Genomic DNA, 16109 nt, shown 5'->3' on the forward strand with positions numbered 1-16109 from the left:
ATGACCACGTACTTCATCACACATAGATAGAATCACAGGTGGTTCCTGATATTAAGATAAGAAACCTTACATAAGTCTTTCAACCTAGACTGTAGAATACCTAAACACCACACAATTGAAGTAAAAACATAGTTTATGACATTAGCATAATTTCATGCACTTTGGAATACACTATACACAGTAAAGCTAGATTTTTACGAGATTTCTATTTGCATATGTAAGCCAAGCCACTGTACAAGGTTTAAAAAAAAAAAATTAAAATTAAAAAATTAAAAAATTAAAAAAATTAAAAAACTAAAAAAAAATTAAAAAACTTTTTTGCATATTTTTATTTTTACTTTATTAATCTTTTTTTTTAAAAAAAAAAAAAAAAAAATCCCAGGTATTGAAGTTAAGTTCGGATGACAGGATATTTTCTATCAGGAGCGAAGGTACTATTCAGAAGATTAGTGATTCATCTTGGATACATTTAATAACTATATCCAACTACTTAAGCAATATGTCGCCAAAATACACTAAGTTAGGAGCACCCGCAGAGCCAAACATGAATGTGTTGAATGTTATTTAACAATAGTGAGTAGCATATTGCATTTAAATATAAATCATCCACAGATTAGTATAAGAAGATTAAAACATAGTAGAACATTTAGCAGACTATTTTTGTAATTATGAGAAGGAAAGAGATTACGAGTGATGTTGTTCCCCCACACAGAAAACTATTGTGCCCACACAGCTAGAGAGGTCAATACAATGGTTTTCGCCCAAAAGATGAAGATGAAAGCCTAGTCCTCGCCCAAGACGGAGGGTCCTTACCAAGTCCTCCTGTTTAAATCGACTGCAGTTCAAGGGGCAGTACAGGCTACACCTGATGTGCAGCTGCTAAGACCAAAAAACAGAAACTCGATTCTGCTGTGGTGAAGTCTGGCTACAAAGGGAGGTGTTTCAATAAGATCGCTTGTCTCAAACCAGTGAAGAAGTCAACAAGAACCCAGCAGAACTAGAGAGTGACTGTTAGCGGGAGAACAGTGACAGAGTGACAGAAACTGGCACAACATTTACCAGCCACCATAGATAGACCCCGTCAGAAGACCGGGGCTGTGTTTAAAGGGGAACTTCATTTATTAAGTTGAAGTATATATGGAGTCAGATTACATTCTCTCATAAACACATTTTTATAATAGGTCTGAAGTTTCTGATTTAAGGCATGAGCTGCCAACTAAATAACATAACACTGAGCTTGGATGAAGAAGTTGTAGGGTTTTTTACAACAGTTTCAAGAATCAGTCTTCATTTATTTATGTTCAAGTGAATTTGTTGATTTATAAAGTAGTGCATAAAGCAATATCTATTTTTAAGTGAGGGACATCAGCCCTTCATGTTCTTCTGCGTGCAACCCTCTGTGAGAGTAGTTCGTATTTCCCACTAGTTTAAAGACATATTATTTTGTCATGATTTGTTTGTTTAACAGTGTCAGCCAATCTCTAATACTAGAGCTATTAAGACGTATTAGCAACACCAGTGTGGTTTTTTTCGCAGCAACACTGATACATAGTACCATGACAAAAGCCATTATTGAACTAACAAGAAGTAAACTATATTTTTGTGCTGATGGCAGATTTTTAGTCAATGTGCATTTATACCATTGGAAGACGATGCATCACACAACATCTTTGTACGCCTTGTGGGTACACAGAGGATTTATATGTGTTTGCTACGACGTTATGGGTTTTCCATGTCCTATTCATAATAGAGTAATCATTGCGATATTAATTGAGCATTTTATGCTCAAAGGAGGGAAGGTCATGATTAGTCAGATAATGGATTTCGGTAACGTTGTAGTTGATAAATAATAACATGTTGTCAACAATAGGTCGCATAACAACAAAAGGTATACCAAAGCTTGGGCCTCCTCCAAGGAGTGGAGTGCTCCAGTTTTAGATATTAGACAAATAGAAGTGGATGAATATGTCAGAGCTCTGAGTAATATTTTCCAAGTTTTTGTCTACACAGGCTAGGAAAGACTGCACAGATACCAGACGAGACATCAGAAGAGACTCCTGTTCGGCCAGGTGATTGGGTGAGGGTGAAAGTTCCCAAAACACAGTGGGCTGATCCCCGGTGGTCGGAACCGTGACAAGTTGTAAAGAACTTCACACGCGCTCCGGTTTAAAGGTAAAGAAAAGGGAGCAAATTGACACCACCTCACACATTGTCACCCTTCACTGGCAACTTCCAGAAAAGTTATTGGAAGCTAGGACTGATTTGGCAGAGCTGGAACAAAACAATAAATAGAAATACGATTTAAGATCAACAGCTCAAAAGACGAATTGTCTTTAGATTTTTATAGATTGTACACTAAAGTGAAAACCTATTTTGTTTTTTCACCTGAAAAAGAGTCCAACGTTTTGTTTCTATTTTCGTATACGTTATTTTTGTACTCATTTACATTTTATAACTGACACAACCATGGATAAAATGTCAAGAACAAAGCCAAAGCAATTATGGGGTCCCCTAGGGATAAGAGTCAGAATAGCATTGTTGATTGTGCTCATTACACTTGGCACCTTTCTGGTTGGATGGGGAGTACGATATCATGAAAGACATGGATCCATTAGTTCACTCGTAGAAAATGCCCACATCACTAACAAAACACCAGCTGTGTTTCAGAGACTTTCACTTATCCCCAGAGCCAAAAGATCAGTTGAGCAACAAGAGGAGGAGTTAGAAATACTCGTTCCCAAAGATGAGGAGGTTACAATCAAGATCATTCACCCCCCCTATATGCAGTTCTTGTATCAAATGATGAGATGGGTTTAAGTGATCGGAATATTTAAGTGATGGGAATTTACAATTTAGGGGAATCTCCAAATACACTGGATCCATGTTTTAGTCTGTACCAGAAACACCCCCGTTAAGACTATGGACAACCGACTGGTGACCTGAGCACAATTATTGAAAAGTTATTACAGTAGAAACAGGGTACTAACCCACGAGGACAACTGTATGTACAAACTCTATGAACAAAATTCCCCAACAGATTGTGGCGACTGTGCACAGATGTATCCAGTCACAAAAGTTACTATTGTTCTAAGTAATAGTGAGATTTAAAATATTGGAGAATATGTGGAGACGTCCTTTTATAGTGTGTGAAACATGTGGTGCTTGAAACATGTAAGTATTTCAATTTATAGAAGAAAATGGTTTCCTGAAAGAGTTATTTGGAGTAGATGTGTTACAGTGGGAGAAAAAACAATGTTTAGAGATATAGTACATTTATTAGTAGACATTAATTGTGTTTAGATGGCATTTAACATTTAAAACAGATAGTATGATTAGAAGATAGAGTGGAGAAGGTTAGATTTACTTTACCTCAGTGTGTTAGAATTTCTATAGGTAATGCGTCCCGAGACCTGGACTCTCTCTCTCTGCCTGTCAGACTGCTACGACCCCTATCAGACAAAAGACCTCTATAGGAGACTCCTCCTCCTCCTCCTCCATCGAACAGACAGAGAACCAGAGCTGAACCAACAACGACAAGACTGCATCCAGAACCTTCTCCACCTGCGGCATCCAGAACCAGAACAGCATGCTGACATAAAGAGGCATACTCTCATCAGTCCCTAACCCAGGACATGAAGTTCCAAGCTGAGCCACGAGATTTGGCACAAGAGCAGAGTGTGGGACATGAAAGCAGAATACGCCCTCCATACAACAGCGAAGAGACTGTAAAGAAGGAGATGAAATGCAAAGCAGTTGGGCCACTGAAAAGAGTACCAGCGAAAGGATTTAAGAGCTGATGGACTGAGGAGAAGACGGAACCAGAGGAGTTGGCATGGTCTAACAGAATGTGAGGGGGTCGTGGCTTGAGACAACAAGAGGAGGAGAAAAGGAAAACGGGAGTGAGTGAGTTTATACATAAACACACTTATTCACAAACAAACTTGAATTGACTTGATAAATACGTAAAGACAAAAAGATTTATTAGCCATGAATTAATAAATTGGTAAATTAAAATAGTAATAAAGAGGAAACTGTTAAAGTAAAATGGGGAAATAATCCTAAAACACACTGAGGGTACTGTGAGATAAAGGAGTAGACATGATGGAAATATTCATCACACTTTACACTTTAAGCAGTGAGTGTTGTGGGACTTAGGAGTACAGAGTAGAACATATTTTTCAATCTTTCCATCATGTAAACGAATTATTCCCTAAAAGATTTTATTCATGGGTGAATTTGGTAGAGATCTAATGTGTTACAATATTGATCTACAGCTAAAGGGATAGTTTTAGTGACCACTCTATAAGAGCAGACAAATCTGTGTTAGTTGGACAATGTTAAAGGGAGAGCTAATACCAAGCCAAATATAGTATCCCAATCTAAAGTATTGTTTTCGCCATTGTAGCATAGTTATTACCATAGGAGAACTGTTAAGGTGGAAATAACATTTGTTTGTCCAAGATGTAGAGTTTTAAAGGACACTGGGCAAAGAGCGATTGCAAATTTAATTTTGGAAAAAGCAATATAATATGGAGTAATACTTGCGGGGCCTTGGATCACTCATTGCAATGATGCATATTTTTGACAACCCATATCGTTTAGAGAGAAGGGGTCACTCAACCCACCCAGCAGTTGTTTTAAATCTTACTTGTAGCTTCACAGGGAGCGCACGGCACCAAATTATGAGTTTAAAAGACAAGCGCCACCACCTCCTGATGGTCATCCATTTAATCAGGGATGACCTGAAATTTAGAGATGTTATTTAAAGTAGAAACATATCCGCCATAAGTGAAAATTCCTAAATTGAACTACAAACCATGGATGAAATAACTACTGTTTTTAAAATCCTTGATAGAGGAGGGAGTAACTGTTACATGCTCGGACACCCAAGGTTCCACACACTGTTAAAGGGGTTAGCATAGTTCTTTAAACAGACTAGAATTGAAGATAAATTAGTGAAATGAGTTATTGAAATTCCACCGGTTTTCACACCATTTAAGGAACTTTATCACTGCATTAGAACGGACCACCCAAAGGTACTGAAGTAGGAACCATAAGTGATGAAATTCTCCAATTGTTGTAACTGACCAAAATCTTCTCCCAGAAATGACTGTCTGAAATGCCGTATCCCAGAGTAGATGTTTGATGGTATCATGGAACTAAACCCTTGTATGCAGTCTTGCTACAGGATTAGACTGGGACCTGTGCACTTGTACAGCCAGTGATGTTTTATATGCAGTACCAATGACAGTGGGGCAGTTAATCAACATGGCGAAACGCCCCAAAACCAGTAGGGCTAAGAGACCAGTCAAAGGAGGGAGTTTAGGCTCGACAGTGTACAAGGATAGCATAGGGGTGCCCAGGGGAGTGCTAGATGTTGGAGTTGCATTCCATGTACCCGCACCCTAACGTACCGATTGATCACCACGGCCTTTTCTAGAGAACATATTACTTTCATACTTTAAAAAGTATGAAAGGGGGGAGGGTAAATTTCTCATAAGGGAACAGTTTCAATTGCTAGCAGAACAAGACGACTCAACCCATATACAGATATTGATGAAAATGAAGACAGTGTGTAAATGATGTTAAATGATATGGATGATAAATGATGAGATTGTTCAAAGAATGTCCAAATCATGTGATATTTCAAATGATGAAATATATTTCAAATGATGAAATCATTAGAATAAAGAACCAGCTACAAAGTGGTATTACTTTGCACTATTCAAAAAAGGTTTCTAACTTTTATGTTTTATACTGTTATTAGTGATGCGATTTTTAAATAGTATGTTTTTATACTTTGTAAAACAAGTGCCTTAACACTGAATGTGGTATGGGAACGGTTTCTGTGAAAGGAGGGAGTAAGAAATGTTCTAATACCACAAGTTGCTGCTATTTTAAAAAGTGATATTGAATGTTAAAACTAAAAGTTATGCACAAGGGAAAACTTTTACACCAGAAGACCAACCAATGTATTGTTTGTATTTTTGATGACGGTTATTTGAACCATTCCATTTTGATAGTATGTTTTTGATATGAGTTATGTACTATGCAAAGTTCAGATGAAGAACTCATTGATTTCAGTATTGTGTTCACACCTTAAAAGGTGTGAAAGGAGGGATTGTTAGAAATTAAAATTCAATGTTTTATGGCATGATTTAGTCTAAAACATACCGTCAGTTTAAAAGCAGTCAGATGAAGAACTTATTACTTTTAGTATTGTGTTCACACCTTAAATGGTGTGAAAGGAGGGATTGTTAGAAATTAAAATCAATGTTAAACAGCATAATTCAGTCTAAAACATATCGTCAGTTTAAAGCTGTTTTATTGTGGAAAAGCCCGGAAGTTCTCAGGAAATCAATGCCAAGCTTTTATTCTGAAAAATCCTTTATCCGGTTAGCTTGTGACTAATGTTGCGTTTTCTGAATGTAAAGTGAAAATGACTTGGAGTGTTACACACAAACGTACGGACTTTAACACTACATCGATAGACGTTAAGATATTATTACTGCTGAATATTAAATGAAGGTCTAGTCGATCGTAGTGTTTACAGATACGTGAGAAGCTATGACGTCAGAGGGAATTTCCGTAAAATAAGAACTGTGCCGGAGCGGAACCACTAGGACTTCTAAACTAAGTATTACAGCTGTTTATAAGGTATTAAATAGAAAGTCATGACAGAGATAATGAGGAGAAAATGCTTAAGGAAGTAGGCAGAGAATATCAATGTCGAAATCATCTGTGCTCTCGCGATATCGAACCGGCAAATGAGTAGGGGGCCACCCACTATTTGCACAGCGGGGGACAACGAGACGTGGATAAAAAGGCAGGACGAAAGATAACGCACTCGCTTCCCTTCGCTGCAGCCTCCCTCAAGACAACACCGGCTTTGTCTCTCCATTCACCATGCTTGTTCTTTAACCACGTTACTTAATTAAACTACCCATTTGAACCTTTTCAGAGACTCCATTAGTCTCGTTATTTTAAGTTTCTTTCCTGGGAGCGAGAAGATCACAAATTATCAACAGTTGTCGAACATAAATGTAAGGATAAAATAGACTTATTTGTTAGAAGTGAGCTTTAGAACAGATAGGGACACAAAGCAGGGACACAAAGCAGGGACACAAAGCTTTATAAAAGAGCGTTAGCAAAAACGTACCATGCAGACTCCAGTAACGCCGCTGGAGAGTCCAGTGTCTGTGTAGAGACCTCCTGAAAGACTTTGATATTGCGAGTTGTCCCGTCGAGCACCCGCTGGACCTTATCATCTGCAATATAATGGACGTCGTCACTTCCTCGACCGACCATGGTGTGCTTTTCTTTGCCATTGTTGTAGCTCCTCTGTTAACAAAAATGCTGTTTGTAAAAATGGATTAACTCGCGCGCAGATTGTGACGATTCTCTCCGACCAATCAGCAGCCGAGAGCGTTGACGTCACAAACTCAGCCCGGTTGTCTTTGGCCCTGGCCCCACGATTTTATGAGGCCAGAAAAACTGTGAATTAGGACCCGCCGGCCGGTACTAGGCCAAGTGGAAACGCAACCACAAACGGGCCGCTGACGTCACAGCCCTCTTAAACCGGGCTGCGGGCTGTAGTGGAAATGCGCCATTAGTAGTTCTTCCTCCAACTCTCAGAATCCCAGCATCAATGATAGAGTCCAGCTTGTATAGGGAGCTTCCTCTATTGCACTGTTTGGCTTTTTCCAGCAAGGCAAAATCCTCTTTGAAATGCTGTCTCTGCTCGTGGCAAATAATGGCCTTTTCAGCATTTTCCGTGTCCTCTACTGAAAGTCTTAGTGCATTAGCTGTAGGCCTTTTGAGCAGAAGCATCTGATCCTTCAGTCGCTTTCCTTTATCCTGCTTTACTCCAAGATCAGTGGAGCAATCTTTCCTCTTTTCTCTCTCCTCTGCAGGAGCTTTCGGTCATCAGCTGACATTTGTCTTTCCTCTTCATACTCGTTTTCTGGAAAGTCATTAATATATTGTCTTTCATTAAGCTTCTCAAGGTGAACAATTGAGGTCCTGTTCACTACTGCCACAGGGGTTTCATCATCCGGATCTGTGGAAGCATTAGGTGGACCATTAACGACCCATCCTGACAGTGTTTTCACTGCATATGGGCCGTTTCCTTGGGTATTTATAACTTTCCATGGTTCCATAGCCTTTGGAGTATTTACTCCAATAAGAAGCAGGGCTCGAGCTTAAGGACGTCCTGTTAAAAGTTAGTCGAGAGCCCTGAAGAAGTCCCACGTCAGCATCTAATTCTTTTATTTGGATTTCCTGCAGATAAGGCCATTTCTTGAGGTCCGCCTGGGTAAGAATGTTTCTTTTGGTAACGGATTTTGTTCTGAGTGTAAACCTTGGGCAACTTTATATATGTGCCATCTTCCACATTGCCCACTTCTAGACCCGTTACCTCAAAACTCCTGACTGTTTTCTCTGTTCCCATCGTTTGAAGAAGGACTTCAGTTCTCCGTCCTCTAGCACCAAGCTGCCTCATGAGCCCCTCTGTGCAAAATGTGTCAGTACTACCAGGGTCCAGGAATGCATAGGTCAGTATACTTTTATTTCCATGGCAGAGTTTCACCTTCACTGGCACTATGGCAAGTATGCTGTCTTTACCAGCCCCGATTCCTTCACCTTCTCCTACTGAAACAAGAACACTGCTGATGGATGTCTCTTCAGGCCTTGCTCCTCCACTCTTCTGCTCTGTCTTATCATGTTTAAAGTTCTCAGTTTCAGGCTTAGAAGATCTTTTAATGTGCAGAATAGTTGGGTGTCTAGCATGACAGATTTGACAGGTCATTCTCCTGTTACAGTTCCTGCTCAAGTGCCCCACCTTCAGGCAGCCAAAGCATAGTCCTTTCTCTTTCAGAAACTCAATTTTAGCTTCATGAGATATTGAATGTATTGTATGGCATTCAGCTAAAGGATGCATGCTGGTACAAAAGGTACATGAGGTGTCCAAGCGGCAAACTCTGGGGAAGAGCCGGGACGCCAATACGGAAGTGCCACAAACTGCAGTTCATATATTGGCCGATAGGCGCTGACTGCAGAAAGGAGCAATTTCCATAGTCCCATGTTAAAATGTCCAATTTTACAGCCTAAAAAAACATGTTTCTACCCATGGATCCAATAAATATTATTATAGATATAGTTAGATTCCACCTTCATGATTATGGATCTGTGAGTGAATTGTTTTCTAACATGACCCTTTTATTTATATTAGGTCTTAAAGTTTTTGCATAAATTAGGGCGTGGTCACATTGAGTGACAGCTCTGTCAGGTGACTGCTGCTGTTAGCTTCTTGTCTCTCTGCTAGCTGCTCCGTCCGTCAAGCTACAGGGACTCTGCCTGCCCAGTTCATCCAGGGAACAAAACTTGACCCCGACCGTGTTTGTTTGTTCTTCATGCTTATATATGGGACTATTGTGACTCGCTCTGCGGTTAAAACAGACGGTGCATGAATGCCGTTTTGCGGTAAGTGAAATTCGAGTACTTTATTTATGTGTTTATGATTTTAATCAGCTACGTAATGAATGTTAAGGCTTGGGTTAGCGTGTAAGCGAGTGGTAGCTACATCGGTGCTAACGATGCTAATCGTATCCTCCAAGTTAACTTAAAACCATAGACTGTATATATAAAGGTTAAAATGAAATAGACAAGTGTTAAGCGTTAAGTGAGATAGTACTGTAGAACAAAAGGCTTCTGTTTGAGGTTGATAAAATAAGGTCATCCTTGTAACTTAGAGAGATATTTTATTATGTAGGTAGGAACTGTATGCATCGCTAAGGTTAATTTAAATTGGCTATGCTCAAGTATGTAGACAAGCTAACGTCGAAGTAGTGTATGTGAAATCAACCTCACAATAAGATGTGTGTATATTACAATTATTAATGTCATATTTCAAGATGATTACTTAGATATTACAATATGGTTGGTTGAGCTGGAGTTCATTATTGAGCTTACACGTTAACGTCACAGTCATCTGAAGAACGAACCCAAACCTTGTTGTTTTTATTAATTGCATTACCAAATTGGTATCAAATAAACAGTAAGCATTGGTAACACAACTTCCAAAGTTACAGTAAAATAAAAAAGGACCCTGACTCGGCCAATACACAATCCAACATGTTCAACAGAAGATAATAAGTTATATTGTTTGTACACATGGTTCTTTACATATATATCTGTTTGTTTAAAGTGTCCAGGTGATGCAGACAGGCTGGACCAGAGAGTGAGAGACAGAACTTGACTCCTCACAGCAGTGAACTTCAGCACAGGTACAAATACTCTTTTTTCATACTGTACAAAGAATCAAGAAAGATATTGGTTTAAATAAATGAAGTATTGACTTTAATACACTGATATACATTCCATTAAACAATACTAAATACTAGATCACCTACACATCAGTGAAGTTGAGGGTTTTTTCCATGCAAAGGGTTACATGTTAACAAGCAATATTACTTTGTCAGCTTTCTAATTTAAGGTATTGAAGGCAAAGCTATTAGTGAGAACTGCTATTTATCTCTCAATATTGTCTGTAAAAAACGTGGTAAAAGTTATGATTTCAGTGAGAGAACAGAGCAAGCTTCTACAGTTGCACTAAGTTTTGATAACAGTTAAATATTATTTTGATAATAAAATATATTTCAATGTTGATGAATGTCATACTGTTCATTCATAATCTGATTGTCTTTGTAGCTCACTGTTGAAATAAAACATTACAATTACAAAATAATTATATCTACAGCCCCTAAACACAAACACACCTCTTTCATAAATAACACACTTGTTCTGCAATAATATGTTTTATGTTTCCTGTAATTTTTGTTAGGAAAGGACATGCCTGAAAGACACGACTCAACATGTTCTCCTTCTCTGAGGGTCAAGAAGAACATCCAAGAGGAAAATTAAAAGCTGATGTTATGAGATTTTAAGAGCAGTACAGGACATTCACTAAGAAACTACTTTTATTGTGAAGTCAGCTGATCGAATGCACCTATTTCCACATCTACACTCCATCAGCTGATTAATTCTATTTGCCTCACTTTATGAGCTTCACAACATGTGCCTTGTACCGCAGAGTTTGCAACGTCACAAATAAATGGGGCCAATCTTCAGTCAGATGTGAATGTGTAATCTAACATTTTCAGTAAGAATAATGGACAAAAGGAGTGCAAATACAAACCAAAAGTTAATCAAACATGTTTTAAATAAAAAAGCACATATGGACAGAAGGTGTAAACCTATTAAATGTATAAGTAAACACATTTAGTCAAATAAAGTGACAGACAAGGCCTGATCAGGTGGTATCAGCTATGCATGGGCTCCTCCATCAGGCCTGGTCCTTCTCGCAGAGGAACGACCCTCAGTCCTCTCCAAACCAACAGACTGGACGTCCATCACACGGAGGTTTCTCCCTGAAGTCTCTGCAGCTCTCTGGACACCACGCTGTCTCAATCCGTCCACACTGAATATGAGTGGGGGAAAATGAAAATAATAAATGCTTTAGACAATAAGAAATATAAAGTTGACTGTTGAGTTGCTCAGTTTTTTTAGATTGTCAATAATATTACTGTATAACTAATATCCCAGGTTAAGAGGCACCTTCAAATAAAGATTGGTCTTTAAATACATTTTGTCTTTTGAATTGTTTGTCTAAAGTCAAGGATCTAGAACTGGTACTTGTAGTTTTAATGATACAGTCTGGTTATAATGCTGTTTGGAGGAGGCCTCACAGGTAAGAGCACTAACTAGCTACCATCACATGCACCTTAGCTTAACTTAAATGTATTAAACGTATAATTAAGTGATAGCAAAATATAAATAACTAATGTCATGCAAACATATTCATTTGCTTGATTCCAGTGTTGCATTTAGCACATTGCATACAAACGTTAAGCGATTTTAAGATTCTGAAGTATTATGCTAAAAACTCAATAACTTAGATTATTATTTATAGTTTTGCTGAATAGTTTCATGTCCGCTTACCTTAGAAACGTAAAATGTGACGGCAGTGTGCAGATGGGGAAGCATGTTAGCTTAGCTTCTTAGCTTGAGCTAGCTCTGTTACTTCCCAGCTGGAGGCAGCAGGTCCCGCCTCGGCTCCGCCTCTTTGCCCTTATTTGGAGCAGGCGGGAGTTAGACTCAGACGTCACTGTCGAGCCGTTAGTGGCCGACTCCGCCTACTAAGGGCTTCTCGGCAACTCTGCAGAATCCTATGGGTGACGTCACGGACCCTACGTCCATTTATATATACAGTCTATGGAGGTGTCATTGTTAGTGGAGGAAATGTAGCTTTTAACAAGATAATTGTCTTCTTTGGGTTTCTCTGCATGGCTGTCTGACACTATAGCCACTGTGGTAGCAAAACTGCTTCCCTTGCACTTATTTCGGCTTAAATCAGCAGGAGTTGTAATGAAAGTCTTTGCACTGTTAAGTTGATGATCGTGAATGTCACCAAAGAGAGGGTCTTGAAGTATTCTAGCTTGTCTTTCAATAAATACAACAAGGTCATGCAATTTTGCTCTTTGATGGCTCCGATCCAGAATATCACAAGCTGCTGTTCTCCACTTCTCCCTTAGTTTGTAAGGTAGCTTTGAAAGAATGAGCCGTAGGTTGGATGGCAGGTCCAGCTCCTCCATGTCCTGCAGATCCCTCATTGCATTACAGCAGCCTCTCAGAAAAAGTGCATAACAGTGCAGTGACTTTCCATCCTCTGCCTTTATAGTGTTCCAGTTGAGAGCTTTCCCCATATATGCGTTTGCTATCTTGAGCTCATCTCCAAAATGCACTTTTAGCAGTCTCTTAGCTTCAGCAAAGCCACTATTAGCATCCATATGAAGGCAGCTTCTCACCAGTTCCCTGCAGGATCCCGAAGTATATTGCTCCAGGTAATATAATCGATCCTGGTTACTGGTGGTTTTCTCCTCAATGCCATGTTGAAATGCCCTCACAAATATTTGATAATTCAGGGGATTGCCATCAAAGACTGGGATTTCCCTAGTGGGCAGTGATGTGTGCTTTTGTTGAAGTACAAGTAAATTAACAATGTCATTTTGTCTCTGCATCACAGTCAGGAAATTGTCATTTATTATTTGTCCCTGTAATTCCTGCATCTCTAGCTGTGTGTTGAGGGCTTTGGTTTGTATTATCAATATTTTCTGGTGGTCTTGGTTGTTGGTATAGAAACCTTTGAAGTGGTGTTTTGGGAATGGCTCCAAACTCAGCAAAGGTAATTGGAGACGGCTCTGCATCCATTGACATATGTGGTTTTACTCTGTAGTCTTTTACATAGTCATTCATGCCGTCTTGTGTTGGATTTTGTGAACCAGTCTCAAAATGCTCCAGAACTTTCATTTTTGCATCAGATTCAGCTAGGCTGGCTTCCATTTCCATCCGTTCGAATCTAGCTTGCAGTTGAGCCTTTTCCATTTCAAGTGCATGCTTTTCCTTTCATCCTGCTGCCCGGGCAGGGAGCTCTTTCTGTGGCTATTTTGAGGTGGGTTGAGGAAGCAGAAGAAGTTGTTGATCCTGCTTTTGAGCTCCTCCTGTGTGATGCATTGGAAACACTGTCATGGGGTTCAATCAGTATCTGAGGATCCATTTGAGAGCTTTTCCACATTTCCACATCCTTAAGGAAATTCGTGAATGCAGACATTTTTGGTTCATACCAATCCATTCTCTCAGTTTCCCTTATTTCCTCAGATAAAAGCATTTGAACATGTCCATGACACTCAATCAATTCATTGAGTAACATCTTGAACGTTGCAACAGCTTCATCCACTTTTTCCATATTTCCACCTTGCACCAGTAATGGTTTAATTTCATTCATTCTGCGGGTGCATGCTCACAGTTTTCCTCTTCGCGATTGGCTGAGAGTTTTAAATCTCTCCTCTGCCGCTGCAACATCAGCTGGAGGCATATCAGGATCCATTGTTTATTTTTGTTTGTTTTTTCTTCATTTAATCCACATGAAATAAAGTCATTAATATTTCCAAGAACAGTTCTTCGTGAATCCTGTTTTTGTGCCAAACATTCCTTTAACGTCCGCTTCCTTAACTGCGTGATAGTTCATTAATGCATTTCATTGTTTAAGCATTCCAACAGCAATTGTGGATTATCTTCATTTCATATCATCCCCAGTAAGCGTCATGATATCACTGGATGGATTTCCCTTTCGTTTTGTCAAACATCCGTAACTATGCACACATCAGTCCTTGCATTGTTTGATGAAGCGATCCCATTGTAAACAGCGTTTCATTCATAGATTCCGGGCCGGCATGGTTTACTCACGGCCTCCTCCTCACGGCACTTTAGAACGTCCGATCGCTGTTTCCAAAGCAGAGCTGAAATCCACACGAATCCTGTGCTTGTCCTTCGAAGTTTTTATCCACAGCTTACGGAGTCTTTTGACTAATGTGGTGGCGTTTTAATCCTTGTCTACAATTTAATAGCCACCTCTATCGGGTTGTGGGTTTTGACGCGCCTCTCTTTGTTTCCAAACAAATGAGCTGAGAACATGGTTGAATCAGATGAGCTTTATTCGTTAGTCCAGACGGCATATAACCAGCAGGACACATTTCTTCGCTTCATCCTAAATCAAAGTTAATAGTCTCCAAAAGAACAAAAAGAACACGGTCAAAAGACTTTTCCGTTTCCCCGTCTCATCACCATCAGCTGTGTCCTATCAACCTACCATATATAGGCATATAGCCATGCACGTGATACTGACGCACATATAACAAATAATAAGTGAGCCTTAAATTAATACATTTTAAACCATAGTATGACTCACAAAAATACCTTTTAGATGGTGAGTTTAATCTAATTTATATTATTATCAAGCCTAACTATCAGACAATAATAACTCAAGGAAAATGGCTCTAACAATATATATATATATATATATATATGTATATGTATATGTATATGTATATGTATATATATGTATATATGTATGTATATGTATGTATATATGTATATATATATATATATATATACATATACATATATATATATATATATATATATATATATATATATATATACATATATATACATATATATATATACACTTTTTTGTTCACTAGACAATTTCATATGTGTTCTTTCATAGTTTTGATGTCTTCAGTATTAATCTATAAAGTAGAAACACATTTAAATAAACAATATTGAATGAGAAGGTGTCCAAACTTTTGACTGGTACTGTATATAAAAAACACACATATTTTAATATTGAGCAGGTTCCCTCATCTATAATCATTTATACAAGCGCAACTTTGAACATGTACAGCAGTAAAATGCAACATACACAATAATCAAGAAACAACATAAATGAAACACTCACAGGGAACATTTTACTGCACCGTCATTACTTTTACATAAGAAGGTGCCGTCAAATGTTCTGTTAATACTTGCATACTTTTACTTAAATAAGGTTTGAATGCAGGATTTAAATTTGTAACAGAGTATTGTAATTCTATACTGTAGGCGTAGTGTATCTGTGAACGATCCCAAATACAATTCCTTGTTTACATTGCAGCTAGTGCTACGCCAGAAGAAAAAACCCTTTTTCATTTTGAACTGGAAGTGGAAAGGGGCTGGGCTACATGAGGTGACTTGAGCCAACACAAATACACAATAGGTGGGACTAAGAAAGATAATGTGAAAATATAAAAACAAAGGCATTCATTAGGGCTGCAAAATGTCTCCCATTGTAATGGTGATGAGATTTTTAAATGCTAACACTTAACAGTTTGTTCTGACTGTGTGTTTCCTGTTTCCTGCAGACGTCCAGCAGCTGGTGGTGGTTAAAGAAGAGCTTCTCCCTGACCAGCAGGAGTTGAGCACCAGTCTGGACCAGGAGGACCCAGAGCCCCCCCCCGCACATTAAGCAGGAACAGGAGGAACTCAGGATCAGTCAGGAAGGAGAGCAGCTTCAGGAGCTGGAGGAGGCTGATATCACCAAGTCCACTTTCACTCCTGACCCTGTGAAGAGTGAAGATGATAAAGAGAAACCTCAGTCCTCTCAGCCTCATCAAAGACAAACTGAACACATGGAAACAGAAGCTGATGGAGAGGACTGTGGAGGACCAGAACCA

At 38.9% G+C, this 16109-nt stretch overlaps 1 long non-coding RNA gene across 1 annotated transcript; it reads left to right on the forward strand.

The window, feature by feature from the left end:
* The first annotated feature begins 7920 nt into the window (after positions 1 to 7920).
* Positions 7921 to 8524, forward strand: LOC117482472. Its single transcript, XR_004555886.1, has 3 exons — positions 7921 to 8133; positions 8287 to 8314; positions 8459 to 8524. It is a non-coding gene; the product is annotated as an uncharacterized LOC117482472 (long non-coding RNA).
* The last annotated feature ends 7585 nt before the right edge of the window (positions 8525 to 16109 follow it).

The sequence above is a fragment of the Trematomus bernacchii genome, unplaced genomic scaffold, assembly GCF_902827165.1.
Source record: "Trematomus bernacchii unplaced genomic scaffold, fTreBer1.1, whole genome shotgun sequence".
NCBI lineage: Eukaryota > Metazoa > Chordata > Actinopteri > Perciformes > Nototheniidae > Trematomus > Trematomus bernacchii.